The sequence below is a fragment of the Polyodon spathula genome, chromosome 23, assembly GCF_017654505.1.
Source record: "Polyodon spathula isolate WHYD16114869_AA chromosome 23, ASM1765450v1, whole genome shotgun sequence".
Lineage (NCBI taxonomy): Eukaryota > Metazoa > Chordata > Actinopteri > Acipenseriformes > Polyodontidae > Polyodon > Polyodon spathula.
This window is the reverse complement of record NC_054556.1, coordinates 21,526,340-21,537,994: the sequence shown is the minus strand read 5'-3', so window position 1 is coordinate 21,537,994 and position 11,655 is coordinate 21,526,340. Positions and strand designations below refer to the sequence as shown.

At 36.5% G+C, this 11,655-nt stretch overlaps 1 pseudogene; it reads left to right on the top strand.

The window, feature by feature from the left end:
* The first annotated feature begins 3,715 nt into the window (after nt 1-3,715).
* On the top strand, nt 3,716-11,445 carry LOC121298438 (annotated as a pseudogene).
* Nucleotides 11,446-11,655: the final 210 nt, after the last annotated feature.

Genomic DNA, 11,655 nt, shown 5'->3' with positions numbered 1-11,655 from the left:
TATGGGGATTGGTAGAGGACAGGGGTAAGTTGTTTGTATCAAAGTCTGGTCAATAGCTCAAATCATTTGTGTGTAATGGAGATAAAGGTAAAAAAAAATATTACAACTATCCCCGGTCTCCCCTACCTTTAACTTTTTTAAGACTTAAACTTTTTAAAATTAAGTCATATTGGCCATTTTACAGTGATACCTTGTACTATGTTATACTTTTTGGTCATAGGATTATAAGTAAAAACAAGGGGAATACGATTGTTGGTATTCTGTGTTTTGGTTTTGTACAAAGCATCCTTTCTGTTTTTTGTTGATACACTTAACTGCGCTTCTCTTAGTATCTGGAAACCCACAGTTTTTGAAAAATGTACACATGTCATTTGTTTTATTCAAAAAATAAAGTCATAGTAATTGGGAGTATGAGAATTTATAGAAATGATTCTACCTTTTTAAGTGCCTAAAATGACATTTTCTTTTTTTCTGTCAGAGGTTTTGCAGTCCCTTTTGACCTTTCCAAACTAAGATAGGAGCTCGGTCTCCAGTAACCATGGAAATATAGCTTTGATTGGGTGAACATGGTTCTCAGTGATAGCCCACAAACACAATTTCCATGGTTACTTGTTTATTCTTTCAGATTTACAATCCCACTGAAGAAATTTCAGCATAATATGAAGGGCAAAACAACTGTTTAAGATGATAGAGGCTTTACATTGAAAAACATATTAAAAAATAGGCTTGCCATTGCATTCAATTCTCACATGATAGAAAACGAGTGACAGTTGACAACATTTATCCAAGTTTACCTTCCATTCATCATCAGAACCCTGACCTTTTTAGATTGCTGGCACACAAGTCATTCTGTCACTGTAAAATAAACATGCATCCTCCTTCTCCAAACTGCAACAGCACAAGGTTATGAATGTCATTCATTAGCTCTGCTGCAGGTCAGGAAACAAAACAGTATTGTAAAAGGAAAAAAAAAAAAAAAAAAACAGGACCGCCTTTTTCACTTTCAGCATTACAGTAAATACAAATCTAATATTTGCAACTGCTGGGATCCACCACACCTTTAAATTACACATGTTGAAAGAGCAGGATGGACCCCACAGCACAAGTTGCAAAGATACAACACTAGAGGGCACCACATGATTTTAATACACTTTGGAAAGATGTTAAACAAACCAAACTACAGAAAATAAAGGTTATTCAATTCTCTTAATTCTACAAAATCAGGTATCTCCTTCCAGTGAGACCAGCCTGGAGATTGTAAAGTAAATAAAAGCAGTATCCATTGCCAGCGTGGTCTTCACATCTTCCAAGAACAGATTTTATATTTGGAGAAATGTTTTCCCAATAAATAGCTTTCATACAGTCATTGACCAAAAACTAAACTAAAACTAAAACTAAAAAATATAATAATAATAATAATAATAATAATAATAATATAATAATAATAATAATAATAATAATAATAATAATAATAATAATAATAATGAAATTGAATGGATTGGTATAGAAGGTTTAAATAAAGATGTAAGCAAAGTTATCACATATAGAAAGATCAGCAATGACATTCCTACTGTTATTCATTCTGTCAACATGCTGGGAAAGTGATATATTTTCTTTCTTTCCTTGAGAATAGTCTCATTGAAGTTTTATTGTAGCTCAGTGTTCCTTTTGCAGAACATGGCTCCCCTAAAATGATTCCTTCAATAAAAAAGTGTATTCTCAATACGGATATCTAATTGAAATATTAATTTCCCAACACATATAACGGATCAAATATAATTATGCTGTCTCTAATCAATTATCTCATGAATTAACATCAGGCTGTCTTATTCTAGGATTGTTCCTAGAGCCCCAGGACAGGGTAAGGACATAATTGAATTTTTAATGTAATTGTGGCACTGTCACTGAATGATATTTGTAAACCCATATCAAAGACAGATGAATAAACCAGCCTTTGACAACCACTATCGTTTGATATTCTAACCAAGAGCATTCACATTTATATATAGAATGTTTAAAATATTAATTTGCATCACATTGGCTATGAAGATTGCACAGATGCTATTTATGATTGCTATTTCTCTTTCAAGATGAAATTGAAATGTATTTGTGGTATAACTGCATTAAGAGATGTGGTGCCCATTTGCACTGCTTTATAGAGCCAATATGTATGTTCGATAGTTGTATTGAAAGCAATCAAAAACCTTTAACTCATATTCTTTACAGTCAGTACATTCAGTTTGCTTGATAGAGGATTAGGACTGAATGTACTGACTATACATTGACTGTGAAAGTAAGTGAAACCTCTGCTAGCTTTATAAACAGGTTATTTCTGTCCCATCAGCCATGTGCATACATTGGGACCTCATGAATCCTGCTGTGTTTTGCTTTGGGTGAAAAACCCTTGATGCATTCTTGATTGTGCAACACATATCACAGAAAAAAACCTAAATAAACTAACAATCTCCACAGCACAGAAGGGATATTGTGATATAGTTACAACGTGTTTTTTGTTAGTGTGACAGGATATCCGCTTGACACACAGCTTCTCATACAAACAACAGACTGACGTTACTCTAACACACAGCACTGTCATCACTCTCCCCCCACGTACACAGTGCAGATGCTGCATGAACAACTTTAAACCACATACAGCTATTGTTCACCACAAAGAACATTGAAAGCAAAGCCAAACCAGGACCATAAGCCAGAACTACACCATATTTGGAAAGCAACCTTTAGAACAGGAAAAAGTCAGGTTAAGGACTTATCTTTGAAACATAATACAAGGTTAAGATAATTGTTGATATCCAATACTTTTCTGCTATTAATTAAACCATCTCTGTGTCTTTTTTTTAGGTGTTCGTATCAAAAGACCTTGTCCTCCAAACTTAAATGATATTCACAAAAAGGAATTGTTCCCTCCGAGGTATTAAGTCATATGACTGTTACATTGTATTTTCTGAATTATTTCCCTAATATAAGAAATTGGAGTTGACGAGATGTAGTTTTTTTTGCTCTGTGTGTGTGTATTGCTGTATGCTCTTCTGACGAGGCAGTGCTATCTGTGTGCTGCACATTTATATAATTCTGCAATGAGTACAGAAGCTGCTCCAGTGTGAAGCTCTCTTAAGAACGAAGAGAAGTGTATGAGCTGATACAACCTTGAAGTTACTCATTTACAGTATCTACTCTTATTACAGAAATACTATATAGATATAGGACATAGCTTTCCTTTGTATGCTGGTGGTCTTTTTCAGTGCCTGTTTGAAGGTGATTTTTGAGATCTCTTGAAGGAATTGCTTGAGAAGCAACAGGATGTCGAAGCTGAAATCCAGAAGATCATCTTCCTGGTCTTCGCCATGTAAATCGTGAAGCCTTTCTTTCCTGTGTGCAATGTACCCAATAGTGCAACCAAACTCATCGCCTGTCTCTGTCTGAGTAAGTTGTTATCTGTAGGGATCTGTACCTGCTGTGAATATTTTTTTTGTGGCAGCGTTTAAAAACGCTGTGTATTTGTTATTGTCTGTTTGTTATTTCTGCAAGGGGTGTGGTGCTAAGAACTCCCTAGCTAAGTTATAATGAAGAAATCCAACATTTAGCATCATTATGTCTTGTTGTCAATAAAGAAACGTCATCTGATGACACTATAGCACCACTAGAAAAATTTAGATTTGGGTGCTTTTGTTTAATATTTAAACAGGGGTAACCCCTCATTCTCACACTTGTGAATGGCATCAGTGTGAAAGCTGCAGCAGAAGTCCAGGATTTTTTTACTGCAGTGAAGCTCCTCGCTCAAGCCATCATGATTGGCTTTGGCTTCGTGCAGGTCTCCCAAGGTAAACCATTGTTTCACCATGCAACGGACTGATCATGCACTTGAACCTCACATACTACATCCACTGCAGACTTTTAATTAACTCTGAAGCTGTTTGTCTCTCCTCTTGTAACAGTAACAACGAGGTTTCTTCTTTGGGAAAAAAGCAGGAGTCAGCACAAGACTATGGTCCATTGTATTTTACTCTACTTTGATCACAGGTGGCCTTGTAGTAGTTCTTAAATAAATAACAGACATACTATTGCTGTCATTGAAATGGAATGTGAGTCTCACACGCACACACACACACACACACACACACACACACACACACACACACACACACACACACACACACCTGCACATACTAATTTGTGCCTCAGTTCCAGAGAATATATCTGAATAGCATGGCGATATATAAATACCTTCTTTGTTTCAAGTGCTGCCACGGAACAAAACAGTTTTTTCCTTTATATCCTGGCATATAGTGTGATGTAGGATCAAACCAACTGGAAACAACTTAAAGAACATCTCTCTCTCTCTCTCTCTCTCTCTCTCTCTCTCTCTCTCTCTCTCTCTCTCTCTCTCTCTCTCTCTCTCTCTCTCTCTCTCTCTGATACAGCCCCCCTCTGTTATAATTGCATGTCAGATTCTGTTGATCCGAGCTCCATTAAAACATGAACTTCTGGGCGGCAATCAAAACAGTTGGTTCCCAATGGCACTGTAACAGCGAGTGGTTGAGTGTATTACACAGTAGAGTGGATTAAAGCACCAGCTTACAACAGGAAGGCAATATAATGAGAGGGAAGGAGAGCCTGTAGACGTGGAAGATGCATGTATGAGAATTACATGGGGGAACATTCTTCTAGCAATACCACCCGCAATCAATCTGAGAAGCTCATCAGACCCAAATTCCTTCCTCCTCAAATGTCTTTCATTTGTAATAAAATTCATTAAGTGAGCAGTTGTTTAAGGTTCAGCTGTTTTAAAGTTCTAACAAGTATCATTTTGCTCTATGGAAGGAAAGAAGCACAGAGAAAGCAAAGATTATTTACAAGTCCGGAATCCATAAACATGACTGAATCTTCATCAATTGATGAATCACCTGAATCGGGAGTTTTAAATGATTTATGGTGGATAATGATGAATATAGTAATAGTGTATGAGACAACTGAGGAGCAATGGCAGGTTACAGAGGAGATATTTGCACTGGAATGGCAAAGTAAACAAAAGTGGCGAATAATATGACCACATGAACAGCTTGGTGGTTCTGAGTTTGAAATGACTTTCATCTCATGACCGTGTCTATTTCACGCAATAATAACTCAATCAATTCAATTGAAGCTTTGTGAAGACTAGCTCTCTCAGGTTCAACTCTGAATGCTTGAACCTTCTCTTTTCCACTAGATACTCTGCAAAGTATGTATTCAACTTGCAAGCATCCTAATTTGAATACAAATCTACAAGCCTGACTGCTTTGTAACATATGATCAGTTTTAGTTTAATTAGCAGACTAGTAGCACAGATTTGTCCAGAACAATATTAGCAACAAGGCTTCTGTTCCATGCAATGCCATCAAACTCACATTGGGAAGTAATATAATTAGATGAATTTGTCATTTTAGGTGGGAGGCTACAGGGTTTGTAAATGAGAATTTTTGGGGGTTAGATATCTATTTGTGCTTTTGTACATAGAGTACTTTTTAAATAACCTACATTTACTATATAAGGTACCAAGGTTGCCTCGCCCTGTTGATGTCTGTGTTTGGAACACTGAGTCCTGAAGTATATCTAATAGCTATATCAGATACACTGCATTCTAGGAGTGAATACAACTGCTACATGACAGCGCTGTTTACAATAAATATATTATTAACGCAGAACATGTTTTGGCACAGCTATCTGCAACACTGATTGCTGTTATTTCTAGAAAAGTGCTTTTACCAGCCAATCTAACAGCTGGATTGCTGAAACATTGGCAGCTGATTCATAAACTGCATATGCACTGATAACACTATATAACACAATTTTTGTTCCTGGGTAGTAAGTGTTATTTCCTAATTGCTTATGCCTCAAAATTATAGAAAATGGCTATTATTCCCCACAGACTTTGCTTTTGTGACCAGGACAGTGATATTTCAAAATATCACTATTTCCAATGGGAAAACGGGCAAATGTGTGTCTTTTCGTTCAAATAAAGTCAGAAAAAAACAACATATGAATCCAAATCCACTTTAGTATAAATACATGTTAATTTGGATTCATATGTTGTTTTTTTCTGACTTTATGTGAACGAAACGACACAAAAGCTCTCGTTTTCTCACTGGAAATAGTGATATTTCAAAATATCACTGTCCTGGTCACAAAAGCAAAGTTTGTGGGGAATAATAGCCATTTTCTATACTTTTGAGGCATAAGCAATTAGGAAATAACACTTACTACCCAGGAACAAAAAAATAAAATAAATTGTTACACGGTGTAATAAAGCACAGACATGACCGGAATTTTCATATACTGTATATTATATCTTCTGTTTTTATAAACAATGCCTGTACCTGCCTCTCCTAGGCAAAGTAGAGCCTAATGCCTTCATCAGTGTTCCCACTTTAGAGTCTTTAATTTAAACTAAAACAACTGTTTAATTTTACAAAATTGGAACCAAGCAACTGAGTAATATAATTCAAGGTCTCTTGAGCAATTTCAAGTTGTTCGTCTCCCATTTTGTATCATCAACGCTGAATTTTCCTCTTTCAAAGTTTGAAAATACCATGTTCCCATTAGATCTGTACAGCCTCATTATTTATTTGAAATATGTATGCATTGTTGTTCCATTTGATCTCGTTAGAAGGTGTGTAATAAATATCAAAGAAGGACAAATGCAAACCCATTTGTCCTTGATAAATGTTTTTCTTGCTTCACAATTGCAAAGCTAGGTCAAGGATGGTTGATACCAGGGAACAGTACAGGAGCTGTACGTGGTGGTTTTTGCAAGCCCTTCAATAATAATAACAGGCAAGCCTTTTGTGCAAGAATTCTTTTCTAAGTTCGTTGTTATACATTGCTATGAATGAATGACCCTTCTCCACAGAGCACATCTTGTTCTATCTGTTTTGATTGCTTTGTGAGAATCAATCGCACTTGATAGATGAAACAGAGACTCTTTTATTACACAATAATGTATACTTTACAACTCCCAATTGTTTTGCTGGTGTTTTTTTTTTTAATGGTAATACATTAACCATAGAGGAAGCATGAGTTTTGAAAGTTGGTTCAAATAAAAAATAAAGTGGCTAAAGTGATAAAGTTTAACATATCTTATTTTCCTGAACTAGCTACCCTCAGCTAAGGTAACACGAGGTGATATTAACAAACCAACTGTCACTGTGTCTCTTGCATTATTTGTAACAGTATGATCATTGGATAGTTGCACCTGGGTAAAAACGCACTCAAATTAACAACCACTACAAAAACAAAAAAAATCTTTAAAAAAATAAAACAAACATGCAGCTAACAGCAGTAGGAAATTACTAGTTCAGTAAGTAACAGAAGAATCAGACAAAAATAATGGTGTTTATCGGCATACCCCATCTATACTTAGAGCATCCAAATCATCTCAGTGCACTTATCAGATGGGTTCCCATAGCAACCGAGCACAGAGCTTGTCAGAAGCAGAGGGCTATGTTGTATCCGTAAGCAGAAAATTGTCGATCAGCAGCTCAGATCCTGTTTTGACTGAATGATATTGTGCAAAATATTAGATTTGGAAATAGAAGAGCATTTACATCAGAAACAATCACAACTGTACACATCTATCAGGACATGCCAAGGGAGATTGCTTTTTTCTTTGTGTGATTGCACTTTCTTCCCTTAAAGGTTTCCTTTTGTGTTTGTGTGCACACAGAATCACATTCAAAACACTAAAAAGCAAAGGATTCTAAGTGTTTTTTTTTCTTCTTTCTCTTGAATAAGACAGTGAGGTAAATTACATCTGCTAGCACTAGATTGTGTCCTACTGCAGGCTGAGTTCTGGTGTTCCACAAGGATATTTAGTTAAATTGTGATTTAACATAAAACTGGTGTAACATTCATAGTAAATTACAGGTTGGAGTCGTCGGCTTTAAAAATCGACACCAAGATCTTCTGCAAGCCATGACTTTTCATTCAGAGAAAAATAAATGCTGTTACATTGTCTTTTACAAAGGAAAGAAAGAGCTGTTTTTATGTCTTGCTGGAATCTGTAGGGCTAACATCCTGCCTGCCAGCTGCAGGAATCCATTCCTGTCCCAGCAGTTTTCTAATGGGCCATATTTTGAATCAAGTGCAAAGGGAAAGGCAATTTTGTCTAAGTAATAAAACAATTGTAACAATATAAAATAGCAAGACACATCTTAGTTGCATGAAAGTGCAGTTACAAGCAATTCCTCAATTAAAAAATTGCCATTAACACTTTACTTGATTGGTAATGTTTATTACTGTAAAAAGTCTGCTATTACTATGTTAACAGATGTATGTTATGATGCATTTTAATGGTAACTTCAGATTTTATCAACTGTAAAAAGTAACTGTTGTCTTTAAAATGTCTTTCAACAAATTTAAGCTCAGTTCACTGACATTGACTAACCTGTAGCTAACTTTTTTAACATGTTGTTTTTTGCTAGTTTTGTAACCTTAACTGGTGTAACATTTTCTAGTGTAAGATAAAATTAATAAATTACAGGGTGGTGTAGTTGACTTTAAGAATCAATGCCTAATAATCCTCAATGGTAAATAACCCAGTGGCACCACCTTCATAATAGTTCTGTACTTGAGGGCAGTACAGCAGCAGTCCAATCCGCTGATAGAATGGTCACGCATGGCAGTGCAAGAGTACCTGTGTGAAACATTTCTAATGGCACCCCAATGTCTTTCACCTCTGTAAGAGGGCTGCCCTTGTAGTTTCTTTCAGTGGGTTTCATGCTGTTCTGGTGGAGGCTGCTCAGAGTTCTCTCTTTCTTCCTGTAGGAGATGTTTCTTACCTGCAGCTTGAGACTGTGTTTCAAGGGGTGGCTCACATTGTCCTCGCTTTGTACAGTGGACTGTTTGCCTATGGAGGCTGGTAAACCATTTTAATTCAGCAAAAAGCAACGACTCCATGCAATCATCTTGAAAGCAATTAGTTAAGGTAGGATTGATGTTTGCTTGTGCTCCAGTCCTGTTGTATTAGAGTAGAATAACTGGATTATATTGGAAACTACCAGCACCTGTTGCAAGTAAGTCAAGCTGGATGAACAAAGATATCTATAGATACAGATATTTCAAGATAAAGCAAAATAAAATTACTAAGAAATATACAACTATCTTTATTAAACTTCTCTTAATTGTTTTTAGGAATTCTTTAAACTACATAACAGAAGAAATGATCAATCTTGAATGTTTTTTCTTTTTTTTTCTTTTTTACTTTACTGTAAACACAGTGTTCAGTACCAGTTTAACCCCATATTACCCAATGTTGTTATCAGTCAACGTTTCCTTTTGGGCTTGGTGAAAAATGCTATTGTTGTCAGAACCGTTAGAACTTTAACACATTCACTGCAGATTGACAATAGTACAACACACTGTCTTGTATTTATTTTTTATTTTTTCAGAAACCTGCCCCTGGCTATCCTGATTTCCATGCCTGTAGTTCAGGGGTCTATGTACTGACCAACCTGGCTTACTTCACCACCATATCTCCTCAGGAGTCTGAGGCAATGGTCGTGGTAAGGCTTCAAAAGCACAAAACATGAGTTTCTACATTGTGAAAACAAACACCCACATGCAGATGTAAATGGTATACCTTCTTAAAAGTAAGATATTTTTAGCCCGGATTAAATAGAAAAGGGTAAGGACCTTTACCAAGGACTTCCTGCCTCTGCTTAGTACTAGGTGCAGATGTGTCCTGGTTATCTTCCTACACTGCTCAGGTTAATATGCCTGCTCACTGCCTGCACTCTTGTCTGTATTTATTCCATGCCATCCTCTGACACTTTTCATTTTTCCCCTATCAGTCAGTGGTCTTCTGAAATCACATGCTGTATTGCACTGTTGTTTTGTCCAATAGTTATTGCAGTCTAGGCTACACCTGCTAGGATTAGTCTGTTCACAGTCTCACGTCCCTTTCAAAAGGCTTACTGCTCAGACCTCATATACTTCCCAGTTGATCATGTGATACATCACATTGGTCACCTCCTTGGCGTAATATTACCTTGTGATAATCAAGCTTTATTGCTAAATAAAGCGTATACTTGTTTTATTGAGGGAGTTGTAGGCTTGCACGCATCTGTATGTTAATGAAGGTTGTGGTGTTTATTTGCATGTAAGTGTTTGGTCAATACCATTTAGGGGTGGTCTTGTGGCTCATTGTAGTATTTGTGGGCTTGTCTTGCTTTGGTGTTGTAAATGGATGCCTCTTTACATCTGCTCAGTGAGAAAGTGTTAGTATAAAGTGTTAGTATATGTATACTCATATACTCAACTTCAACTCATCACACTTTATTTAAAGATGGGTTTGATAATCATGAGACCTTGTCTGTTTATAAAGGTGGAAGTTTGGTGCATATTTGTGATTCAAAACACATTCTAGCCTTGCCTTCACAAATACGTTTGATAAATACCATCAGAATACATTATGAAACCAGTTTATTTCCCATTAGCAAAACCAGCAATGGCAACACAGTGGAATTGGAACAATATTAGTCTAAATTACCTTGCCAATGAAAACATTAAGGAAGGCCAGAAAGAAATACTGCCCATTGTTTTTATCAGACTGCAGGTCCATCACTTTGTCATTTTCTTCCTTGTTATTTTAAACATTTGACAGGCGATTACTGAAGTGGCACTATTACCAAGTATTACAACATACTTTAGTTTTGTGTCATTGTTTTTTGGTGGGTTATTTTTCGCTGGTGATCGAGAGAGTCACTTGCCCGCTGCATTGGGACTGTTTCAAAAAGATCTCTTCACCCCAGTGCCATTACTCATCTTTATGTAAGTAAGACTGTACTGGCTCTGTAAAGAAGCTTATCTAAGACAGTATGTTGGGAATGGCCATCGCTGGCATGCTGTGGCTGCGCTGGAGGGAGCCCACATTGAGACGGCCAGTCAGGGTAATGGAAAAGTGCTGGCTTATACAAACTAAAGATGAGAAGAAAAAAAAAGTGCTGTAAAGGATTTTAAAAATAGTGGATCATTAGACTAAAGTGTACCAGGGATGTGGTCTGTTAACTGCCCTGTTTGTTCCCAGATGAACTTTATGCTCCTTGTGCTGTTTTTGCTTGGCTGCATCTTCATGATTGTTGTGTCATTCTGGGCTGCTCTCGTCGAGTGTCTGATTGGAGGAGGGATCATTTTAACTAGGATTCCCTTTTACTTCCTGGGTTACAAGTGGAAGAAACCTCAATCTCTGGAAAAGGCCATCTGTAAGTATCAAATTCATTAGGGAAGTGTATCGTCTTGTAGTGTGTTGTCTTGTCTGCTTCAAATTTTAAAATCTTTTTAAAATAAACGAAGGATCGATGCAAACCTTATCTTTCCCATGTCACAGCTAAGTCTACAATCTTCTGTCAAAAGCTGTATATGTCTTTTCCTGAGGAGAAGACATCAGCCAACTAGAGAATATCAGACAAGGAAAAATAGACTGAAATTATGTTGAGTGTCTTAAATATTCTGATGATTGACTTTATTACAAATAATGCTGTAGTGTGTTATCTGTAGTACTGAATCTGTATTGAATCTGAAATGTGCCTATATTGCAGAAGTATTCATTTTGAAGACACACTATGTCTCTATTTCCTTAGATACCTAGAGAACTTCTTCTCCAGC